This window comes from Aythya fuligula, chromosome 10 (genome assembly GCF_009819795.1).
Source record: "Aythya fuligula isolate bAytFul2 chromosome 10, bAytFul2.pri, whole genome shotgun sequence".
Classification (NCBI taxonomy): Eukaryota; Metazoa; Chordata; class Aves; order Anseriformes; family Anatidae; genus Aythya; species Aythya fuligula.
This window is the reverse complement of record NC_045568.1, coordinates 18,956,954-18,968,572: the sequence shown is the minus strand read 5'-3', so window position 1 is coordinate 18,968,572 and position 11,619 is coordinate 18,956,954. Positions and strand designations below refer to the sequence as shown.

General features: G+C 40.1%; 1 long non-coding RNA gene across 1 annotated transcript; it reads right to left on the bottom strand.

Moving 5' to 3' along the window:
• Positions 1-1,161: 1,161 nt before the first annotated feature.
• LOC116492861 lies at positions 1,162-11,580 on the bottom strand. Its single transcript, XR_004253684.1, has 3 exons — positions 11,465-11,580; positions 11,284-11,367; positions 1,162-2,771 (listed from the first exon to the last, which is right to left on the bottom strand). It is a non-coding gene; the product is annotated as an uncharacterized LOC116492861 (long non-coding RNA).
• Between the last annotated feature and the right edge of the window lie 39 nt (positions 11,581-11,619).

The following is an 11,619-nucleotide window of genomic DNA, read 5'->3' as shown; positions in this document are numbered from 1 at the left end:
AAAATAAAATAAAATAAAATAAAATAATACTGTGATTATCACAAGCAATAATTAGGAAAATACTCTGTGAAAACAAGCATGCTTCTGGCTTACATTTCAGCCTTAGATAAGTTAATTATTAAATACATAAGCTGATGTTATGGAAACCCTAGAAAATATATTAAAAACAAGCATCACTCTGGAAGTACTAACACCAGGCCAATGTGATAAGTATACATCAAAAACTACATTCTTACAAGAATGAAAACAAGGACTCATTCTAGAGCCTGGGGATTATCAGAATGGTCACAATTGTACAATTGCATGCCTTACAATTGTACTTGTAAGGTTTAACGGCATACCACAATAGTTTTAGTAGACTGTTCTGGCCATACTTAACATCTTTTTTCACTATCAAGATTAAAGGATCAATACTTCTAAAACTACCTGATTAAAACTAACAGTAATTGGAAGTCCGTGGTGCAGGGTGACCTTAACCATTTGGCTGTAAGCAAGCAGTACTCTTTTTGGAAACAGCCAGTAAATGTAATGTGACAAAGCAAGGAATAAGGGATGTAAGTCGTCATCCCAGGATCCATATGGAGAACCTATACTCTGAGTGGAGCATAAGTCTGAGAAGGATTTCTGAATGATTCGGAACTATCTGAAACTATCTACAAAATCCATAGCTGTATAAGCAGAGGATATTAAGTAGATATGGAGAGTCTTTATTGCTTTTTTTATTTTGTGCCAGTATATATTTTGGAATTGAAATGTCTACTATGGTCTGCAGCTCAGGATGGATGGCAAACTACTTGTTAGGATTCAGATGGGAGCCGAGCAAACTGCAAGGTTGGAAAGTGCATCTCTTAGTGAGCAATGAGAATTCATCAAGTAGCATGTTAAGAGGTGATTAGATCCCGGTCTGTGGGTACCAGAGGGAATAGGTATTTTGTAATGGAGAGCTTCTCTGTCTAGCTGACAAAGTATAACAAGATCTAATTACTGGCAGATGATAAAATTGGGTTTTGCTTTCCTTTTTTTTTTTTTTTTTTTTTTTCCTAAACAGTGAATTTAATTAACCCTATGGCAAATTTTTCCTAGTCATGGTAAGTTATTCACAATATGTTACCGTAACATGAAGACTACATATTTTCTTCTTAAAAATACTTTTTAGCTCAAGAAAATAAAAGATTGAAAGAGGAATGTACATTATAAGAAGGTTATGTGAGTAGATTACAGCAGTTGTGCTGCAGCTACAGCTCTTGCTGTTACATATTTGTGACCAAAGCACAGCTAAGGACAAGGTCCAGGCCAAGAGGACCCTGTAACAAACCAAGGGTGTCCTGCTGTGAAAATGACCTCAAATGAAACCCATTAATCCCACTTCTATGATCAGTAAAAATAGAATCTGGTTTTGAGACCTGCCTAGATCTGAAGTGGCTCCAGCTGCAGCGAACTCCACAGGCTTGTTCTGCTCTGGCATCTTCCTATACTAGTCAGCGTAGTCCAGCCCTGGGAGGGAGCAGGAAAAATCGCTGGTTACAACACCTGAATCTTGCTTGAAAGCTTGGAAAAGTGTCTCAGAGAAGTCATATATTCCCTCAAATTCAACAGCAAGAATGGAGATAGCTTTCATCTTAAATGTACATACCAGTTTGGCTAGATGTTAAATCCAACGCTGAGGGAAAACAATGCCATCTAAGAAAAACTGTTGTCAAATTCACCTGTATTTAGATTCACATGAGTGTGCTATGCTACATACTGATTTAATGATAGAGAATGCAGCCTCGGTGTAAATTACCATAGTTTCACTTGAAGTTCAAGATGAGCTGACTTCAAGCTCCTAGATGCTAATATAGCTGTGACAGCTTCCACCAGCTGAAAATTTATCCTATATGCTATTCTAAATATATCTATCATCTCTAACAGCTCCCAGATTTCAACTCAGTGAAACTGCTTTCTCAGTCCTTTAGCCATCTGTTTTTTGCTGTGCTCATATGTGTTTCTCTGGCAGTGACTTTGCAGAACACACCACAGCAGGGAAAAGCACAATGGAAAGTATATTTTTAAAGTGTCTTGCTTCATTTGTGAGTTAAATGCACTTGTATGACAGATTCATAATAATTTTTTTAAAATCACAAAAAGCAAAACAGTTACATTTTCGGTATACAAAACCAACCTCTTAAGAGACCTGTGAGCACAGCCTAGCGTATATTCCACACTTGAAGAGTCGCACACATCCTTTATACAACCACTGAAGAAAGAAATCCCCATGCCAACATCCCAGCTCAGGACAGGAATGCAAGTCAGACATAATTTTGCCATGATGACAGTAATCACCAATATACAAAAGGAACTTTTCTAAAAGCAATTGTTTCTAGAAAGCTATATTCAATCCTGTGTCCACATTGTGGACACATTGTACCCAAAGCATTTATATTTCTCTTACCATTACTGGAATACATATCCTTCCCCAGTGCTATCCACGATGCACTGAAATGCTTTAAAAGGTTTACATGCTTGCTTGACAAATGGAGAGGGAAGGAAGAAGAGGTTACCATTTTCTTCCTAACTGTGAATAAAATACAAAACTGTTTCAGATGTTTCTTCTCTGTATGTGACTATCTCATTCTTATCTATATAGATATCTTCAGGATTCAATGTCATCCCCTGGTTTGTAGAAGAGGCCATATTTTCTCTTCTTGCCACAGTCAGTAGATATAATCTTATGTATTTGTCAAAAACGGATGATTTTTTCTTTAACCTTTATTGTCAAGAGATTGGATTGACTGAAGAAAAAAAGAGAGGGATGTTAAATAATGTAAGTACAGAAAAAAAAAAAAAAAAGACAAAAAAAAAGAAAACAAACAAACAAAAGAACAACAACAACAAAAACACTAATACTAGCCATTACAAAAGGTATTTCTTATAAACTGTCTGTCCAATGCAGGAGGAAGCAGGGATTGAAACACAAAGGAAAAATTCAATATAGGCATGACTTCCTCTGGTCTGACTTTTGCACTCATAAAATTTTTAATTCTACATGAAGATGCATTTCTTCAGGCACAAGAGTCAAAATATAATGGGGCTCTTAGGTGGAAAATTAGAATATAAAGGCTATCAACTGCCCATTAATCTTGTGGGGTCAATGGAAATCAGGCAGAATTGCTGTTTCCAGATGGGTGAAAGGATGCTGTGGGATTTAATTTACCCTGTAACCAACACACTCTGGCAGATCTCTGTGCCTACACTCCGGAAGAAGGAACTGAAAGAGAAAGAGTCAGCAAGATTTGGGGCCCTAGGTGTCAGCTTCCTATAATCCCTAGACTGCAGATGTGAATTCATTAAGCAGCTAGATGGGAGACATTGCTGTGCCATCCTTATCTGACAGTTTGGGTTGGCCTGCACATGGGTATGATCCTGTGTCCAACTGTGATGTGCTGAGTGTGTGTGTTGCATACAGCCCAGGAGATGCAAGAGAATGATTTACTGTCTAATATTACTTGACCATTAATTTAAATTTTAGTAGTGTTGGCAAAAAATCCACAAAAAGTTTAAAAGACAGTCACATATTAGATCAGACCAGATATTTAAACAGGAGACAGTATTGATTTACCATACGCAGCTGAGTATTTTTAATGTTCTGTATCAAAATATAAAATGGTCTAGTAAGTTGTGCTTCTCAAGAACATCTGAGAAAAATTCATATTAAAAAAAAAAAAAAAAAGATCTCGTTTTCAGATAAAAAAAAAAAATCACTGAAAACTTCAAAGCAATGGCTGGAGGTATGAACAGTTCATATAGCTTTGTGCTTCACTGAAAACTAACAAACAAACAACAAAGATACAACAAGAAATACTTGAATTCCTATGTGTTTTGACTCAAGATTTCTCATGAAAAAGTGTTCTTTGAACTTAAATTATTAAGCAAGCTACAAGATTCACCATAGCTGTGGATGTCCAGGCCATGAAGAGCCCTATGCTGACAAAAGTTGTTTTAAACCACAGCTGATCTAGATGTGGTCACAGACCATTCTGCCAAGGCTCATTTTAAACACCTCTGTAACAGAGTCAGCTATCCCAGATAACCCCTGTGGGCATCTATTGTGGTTACTGACATATCAATTGTCAAATGTAGTTTAAAAAATTGAATTGAATTTCTAAATACAACATGCTGTCTCTTCAAATTATGTTGTGATGTGTATTGGCTCATTACATATGGCATGAATATAATATTGATAACAGACAATGGTATAGATGAAATCAAATATTTTCCCTATGATATCAATTCATAGAAAGTATTTAGCCTTCAAGACATGCAGTTAATCTTTACCCTAAACATAAATTGAGGGAAACTTTGCATACATGTTTCCCAGAAAGCTCTACTTCTGTCCACCAAATAAAAGGTTATTTAGGTGGAAATGTGAGAGGCCATAGATCTCCATCAGCTCTGTAGGCTGACAAAACTATGGGAAAGCATGCAAGCAGTACTGCAAGTTGTGCACAGAGATGGAGAAATTTCTGTTGCAAGCTCAGCATGCAAATCACTGAAAGGTGAGAGGAAGTCAAACGTGGCTCAATCCATGATGAAGAGGCTAAGGAATGGCTATGGGTATTTACACTCATGAGGTTAGCTGCTTGGACTGCAACCCAAAGAATAAGATAAATTGCACCAATGCTCGTGTTTCTATCTCTTGTAAGAATGACAATGAATAGTGAGGTTTAAATTAGCGCCACACTTTTCACCTGTAGCATACAAGTGCTTTCACTTGCCTGCAGGAGTTACAGAACCCAAAAAGGCCAAAGACAAGCTGGAAAGCTGGAATTAGTAAAAAAAAAAAAAAAGAGAGAGAGAGAGAATAATAAAGGAATGTAGTTTTGACCGCTGGTGTAAATCAGAAGTAGTGCCAACAGGCAAGAGAGTGATACCTCAATGAAACAAGGGCATGATCAAAATGAACAAATCACTTCTGAATCAGGAGAGAAATATAATACTGGCTTAATTAAAGCTTCTTGAGAAACATTTTTTGCTATCCAATTTGCACAAGATTTGTTTTGCTTGTAGAACAATTTATCATTATTTCTATGGCAGTAATGACTACAAGTTCAGTGCTATATTAGGCTGTGTGCACACTCCTAAGATAACATTCAAAAAGACAGAAATCAGACAGAATAGCACAAACAATGGCAATGTAGCAGGGGGTTGGCAATAAAGCCACATGCTTCATAGATTAATGTTCTTTCTGCAGTTTTTCTTAAACATAAAATTTTTTCATCTTTTCGTTCTGTGGCATTATGATGGTTATTTTGGACAATTTTCTCTAATGGAAAGGAGCTCAGGGGACTGCAGGGGAAGGGATCTTTTGAAGTGAAAAGAAAAAAAAATGAAGAAGTTAAAAAAGAAGAGGATTGGGAAGGGGAAAAGGGCAAGGGGAAGGATGAGCGAGTGCTGGTAGGGCCAACGCTGTGCCATCCCTTTGTATCCAAGATGGGCTGGGGTAGGGATAGTTCCAAGGTGCGATGGAGGTCAGGCCTGGGGCACCCCAGAGGCCTGGTCAGGACCAGCAGGAGATGGGGCCAGGCAGGTGACTAGGGGGCCCACTGGGAAGCCCTGTCAGTGAGGAGGCTCCTTGGGGGTGTTGGACCCTTTCAGCCTGGGGAAGAAGAGAAATCTTTGGGGTCTCATGGAAGCAGCTGGCAAAGGGCTGCTGAGGTTTTGAATCCTGGATGTGCAATGATGACAGTTAGGTAGGGGATCTCTGTGTGTAGGTTCAAAGCTGAATAAAGACATGGATATTATTTCATATACATACTAACTAAACACACATATTCAAATTTTTAACATGAAAGCATTTCATGAACGGCAATGTTCATAAGAAAGCCCAGGGTGTGAACTTCTGTGACCACCTGTAGGCATTTACAGCATCACTGTGCTGAATGCCAAAGGTTTTGTCTACAGAGACACCTGGTTATACCCAGCGACTGTTGTATGTGGTACAAATTTAATGAACAGATGCCTTATATTTGTCCAATTAATTTCAAAGTTGTATCCACCCTAAAGCTGCAGGAAGAAAGACCTGAAGACACAACGCAGTGCCAGGATAGCAGTGGTGATTTGGAGATAAGAGTTCCAACACCTGAAACAATTCAGCAACTCTCAGTGCTCTAAGGCTGAAAATAATCACTGCAAGTCTGATATTTCATCCGGGATAACATGCATCACCCAAGCTACTGCCTCTAATTCCTTTCTTGGCAAATCAGCCTGGTTTCGGACCTGCAGTCCTTTGTGTAGTCAGTCTGACTCTCACAGCCTGCAAGCCAAGGCAGCTTTCTCTCAGACTCAATTACTATCTTCGAGTATGAACTTGCACAAGGCAGGTGTTAGGTGGACGCATTCATGTGAACACACCAGGCAAACATGTCTGACTGCAGAAAGGTCAGGAGATGACTGGAGCCTCCTCAGGCTTTCTATCCCACCTTCTCTGCAGGCCATTGCTGAGAGCAAGCCCCTTTCTGCCTCTCCCCAGGCACGCATGGTTTACTCGCTGCTCCCACTTCATTCAGCTGTGCATTCTGCCTAAAAGCGTTCAAAGGCTGCAAATCAGACAGCAGTATTTAAGCACAGAATCAAAACTACCACAAGCCAATTCACGCAGTCTCCGCAGGATGAAAGAGGAAAGACAAATTCACCGACACTGTTTTGCTAATGAACCTCACACCTTTGCGGCACAAGTGAGATTGCATGCAGTTCACTCTTCCTCCCAATTATATCTTCAGCTCTTTGCTAAAACTGCTAATCAACGTACCAGTTAATGCCAGCTCTGAGTATCATGCTGTGCATGAATATTTGTCCTCTCAGTACTGCCAGTAAAAAATAATAATAATAATAATAAAAAAAATTGACCTACACGGGGCACTGCCAGCTCTTGTGGGTAAAAACCCAGCCTTTCCAGGTCAGACCACGAGGTAGCTCTGAACCTGGGAATGAAGGGGTATGTCCAGAAGAGAAATGTTGCTTTGTGGGTGACTTCCTCCTGTGCACCTCCAGTCCTGGGGCACAGAGGAAGAGTCAGGGCTTCTGGTGCCCTCTCCTGGTGCCACAGCACCACAATCTCACCCGTGGCAGTGGAGCCACTGATGTGGTTTCTGGTTGTAGACTGTCATTAGATGCTGGCGCTTATTTAATGGTGTCTGTGATACTCTCCAAATTCAAGCCAGCAAAGCCTTGTGAGAGGTAGGATCTCAGCAAGCCCATAAACTGCGTGCCATGCGAAGGCTGTCCAGTCAAACGAACGATGCTGCAGCGAGACACAGGGGTACGATTTGGTTTTGAAAGTACCATCGTTCTTTTCTTGGGTCTGTGAAATAATCCCAGATTTTTTAAGGTAAAGCAAATGCTTCTCATCTGAAGCAGGTTTCTTCAAGGCTAGCTTTGTGCTAGCCTTGGTCTGTACTGCCTGAGGTAGGTAAATCCCAAATACTTTTCTATTTGTAAGTCTTGTGGAACAGATTTCTTAGGTAAGGAGTCTTGCAAATAGGAGACACAGGCTCACCGTCTGAGCTATTGCCCTTGTGGGCATTTCTCAAATTAAAGGAATATGCGTCAGACCTTTAGTGCATATAGATGTTGTCAGATTCCTCTCTCCCTACCTACCACAGACGCACACACTTTCCTCAGGTAACATTCTCTTTCCTGAGAAGATGCAATACTTATAGTGACCAGCTACGAACATTACTGTACCTACTAAATTCACAAGTAAATCATTAAGATACTGTGACACAAATAACAGAAAAAAACCCTTTGTTGAATAGACAGCTTCTTACTACCTAATAGTATATCAGACGCTGGATTACAGTACAGAAAAGGTGGAATTTACTATCCTGCCATCTGTCCCTGCCTTACTGCCTCTGTCTGACAAGGAAATCAGTATTTTTTCACCAATGTTTGCTCCTGAAAATTAACCTCACTTCAGTTGACCTGAACTAAACTGAAGAATTGGTTGTCTTAAAAGTGCACTTCTTGGAGGAGAAAGCAGCTTGAGGACAATATTAACATGCAGGAGCAAGGCTGCACTAATTGGAGAAATCAGTGCTTCAGCTGCTGCTGGTTTGGAGAATTGGAATGAATTAAAACACGTGAAGCTGACACTAAATAGTTATTGAGAAAAAGTATCAAAGTCAGGGAAAGCACAACTGTTTGCAAGATAAGGTGTTTTACTGATATGCAGTGTGTATAATTGTATATCTGCTTGTTTCAGTGACTGCTCAGAGTGCCCCGTGCCTTCCTACAGGATGTCTGTGTAGAAGAGCCGTCCTGCTGCCGGTCTCCAGCAGATGCCCAGGGTCACCCACCTGGTCAGACAGACACCTGGCAGGGAGTTCAGCCTCATCCCCTCCCCATAGCTCATGCAGTCTCCTCATGCCTCCAGTGCACCAATTGTCCCCTCAGTTTCCATGTGGAAATCTCTTCAACATGAACACAAATGACATATTTACTGTTTTTCCCTATGTCAGGGCAGTACCTCGCTAGCCAGCACCGCAGCCTCACGGGGACCTGTCAGCAGAAACACAGACACAGCCTCCAGCTTAAAGAAGCACCAGCAAATCTATTTGAATGCTGAAAGGCATTGGCAAAAGAGAAATACAAGATGATGTGGGAACATTATTCCATTCCACAGTGCTCTACAAGCCATATCAGACAGTATCTTCAACTGAAATATATCTAATTTCCTTTATTAATCAGACAAACCAAAACAGACACACAGACTGGTGCTTTCTCTATTTCAAGCAAACTCAATGTAAGCACTTTCTAGAAAATACCAATAAAATGAAAATATCCTCAGGGAAGCGTATACCATTTAATTACACAGCTTGTTCACATGGTTCATCATATGGGATTTTGTATCTCAGGTGCTGATGGGAGCAAAAACTGTACCTAACATTTCACAAAGAAAAAACTGTTTGAAAAATTTCTGAACTCTGATTTTATCAGTGGGCTACGTTTGGGAGAGTTAGTGAGGTAAAGGCAGAACTAGATCTGAGTATGTTGAAAGGTGCTGCATGAAAATATTCAGAGGATGAATGAATTGGGGAGGGGAGAGGTGTTGGTCTCAAGCATTCTTGTTTCCAGTCTTTCATTTACACAGAGGAAGAGTCTTCCAGATAGGGATTATTATAATGTCTGATTGCCTAATTGAAACAAGGTGCTGCAGCTAACTTAGGAGCAGCTTAATTTCAAACCCTTTTATCATCCCCAAATGTGAATCCACATTTAAACATGGAGGAAAAATTCATGGTATATGCAGGAACAAACAAAGCTATTGTCTGACATAAGGAGCTTATGTAAATGTGTGATGGCAGAGCTCTTCTTACAGTAAACCTTTTAAATATGTCCATAAATCATGAAGAACAACAATAACAGGAAAAAAAGATATATTCTTTTAAGGAAGTTTGCAATGGGATTTTACCTGTCTAGGGGTAATAGAGACAACACTGCTAAGGTAAACAAAAGCTAGCATCTTCCTAAGCAGTAAATTGCAAATAAATATAAATGTCTGCTACAAGGCTTTGTGTAAGAAGGTTTCCGTTATGAACTCACTGAAAATTTGCTAATTTTAAAACAAAGGCGTTTGTTTTCAGACCCTCTTTACAAGCCCGTCATTTTATTTTTGCTTTTAAAGACAGAGCATATTAAATAAATTAATTAAATCAAAAGGTGCCTGTACTAGAGTGGCTTGAAAAGACCATGGATGTGATCCAGTGGACAAACTGGTGGATCAAAGCCCCTGGACATTGCTGTTCTATTCAGTTCAGTCACGGTCCTCCCATCTGAGCTCAGCAGACTACTTTGCCTCTTTTTCTCTCTCTTGCTATTCTTGCCTTTTCATTCTCCATTTAGACTGGAAGTACTTAGGAGAAGAAACTATCTCCTCCTACGCATCTACAGAGTACTCCAGTGAACAGCGACCCGATCTCAGTTGTTCTTGGAAGACCAACAATTATAATTAGATGAAGGCAGGATGCATGTGGATGCGACATTACTTTGTTCAGGCTAATCAGCTCAATTCCATCAGTGAAATCTCTCTCAATTATAGAAGAATCCATGTGTGCAACCCAGACAGCAGAAATCAATTCTAATTACTCCCCACTGCCTGCACGATTCCCTGTGCAAACAGAGAAGGGACACAAGGTGTTCCCAGCAGTGCACTGCTCATGTGGGTGGCGGTCACCTCAACCTCCTTCATGTGGGAATCTGTACTGTCCCATCAGAAAACAAAGAAATCCATATGTTTTCTGCTGGGTGACAACTTCATAAAACCATTTCCTTGTCCTAACAAGAAACTAAATATTCCATTCTTGGTAAATTGCCTTAATCCTGTCATAGATTCACAAAGCTGTCTTAAACCAAAATTTGGCTATGGATATACATCAGGTTTACCTAACACCACTGGCCAAGTCAGTGCAGGAGAGGGCTGGGTCACTTCTGGTAAGAGGAGACAGGCAGAGAAGCACATGCCAAAATTAGCCCACAACTGGCAGGACCAGCGTCCCTATCTGTTGGCTCCTTCTGCAGCCACCTTCAGACTGCCCTGAGAAGTCCTGGATGGTTTGATCCCAGCATCTTCAGGAAAATCATCAGAGACTGAACAGGTATAGACAAATTTACAGCTGCTCTACTTCTTGAGCATCCCTGACAATCAGCCTTCATGTCTATGTATACTATTACAAAATGAGGGAGTGACTGGGTTGCAGTTTCATTTAATCTTTATCTTTACATTAGACTCCTGCACATGCTCCTTCATGCACATGAATAAGTCTATTTGAGTTACAAAAGATATTGTGCACTGTCTACCTGAAACAACTCTAATGGGAGCCTGTGCTCATGACTGCAGTGTCATTTCATTCAGGTTGCTCACCTCAGCACATAAACCTGCTTTGATTTTTATCCACCAAGATCCTTGTGCCTGTATTTTGAAATGCCTGCCACAAAAGCACACAGCAGCCACACAGGAATAGGGAAGCTGCTCTCTCAGAAAATAATTTTTCTCTACAGTGTTTACAGAAAGCAGAAATGAATGAAATTATTTGGTACAGTTGAAAAGTCAGGAAAAGGCAGTGTAGTGAACCAAATCGGAGCAGTGTGTGAAACCCTCCTGTAGCACAGCATCCTCCATTCATTTGATGAGAAGACAGAATGCTGGAAATGCACCTCCAGAGGTTATACCTGCACATCAGAGAATACAGAAAGAAATCTGAAGCAAAATTGGAGGAGACAATCAGTGAGATTTTATTTTAAACTTACGGCTGGAAGATCAAAAGGTCAACTTCAAGTTTCCTGCGCTTCTTTTACTAACACCGTACTGAATTAAGCTGCTCTTCTCCGGGGCTAGATGGGGAAAATTTATACATTCTTTGTTATAATTTGACCTTGCAGTGATCTGCAACAATAGGGATTATGGTGTTGTCAGAAGATTATACTGCACCTGTTTCCATGACATTTGTCCCTTGCAGAGAAAGTGTAAATACTGGTGACATCTACCCAGGGCAACGCTTTTTTGTTCCTTTAGAGACAGTTTGGAAGCAAGGAAAGAGAACTAGGAAAGTAGGAAAAAGGTAATGAAAAAAATAAAAATAAAAG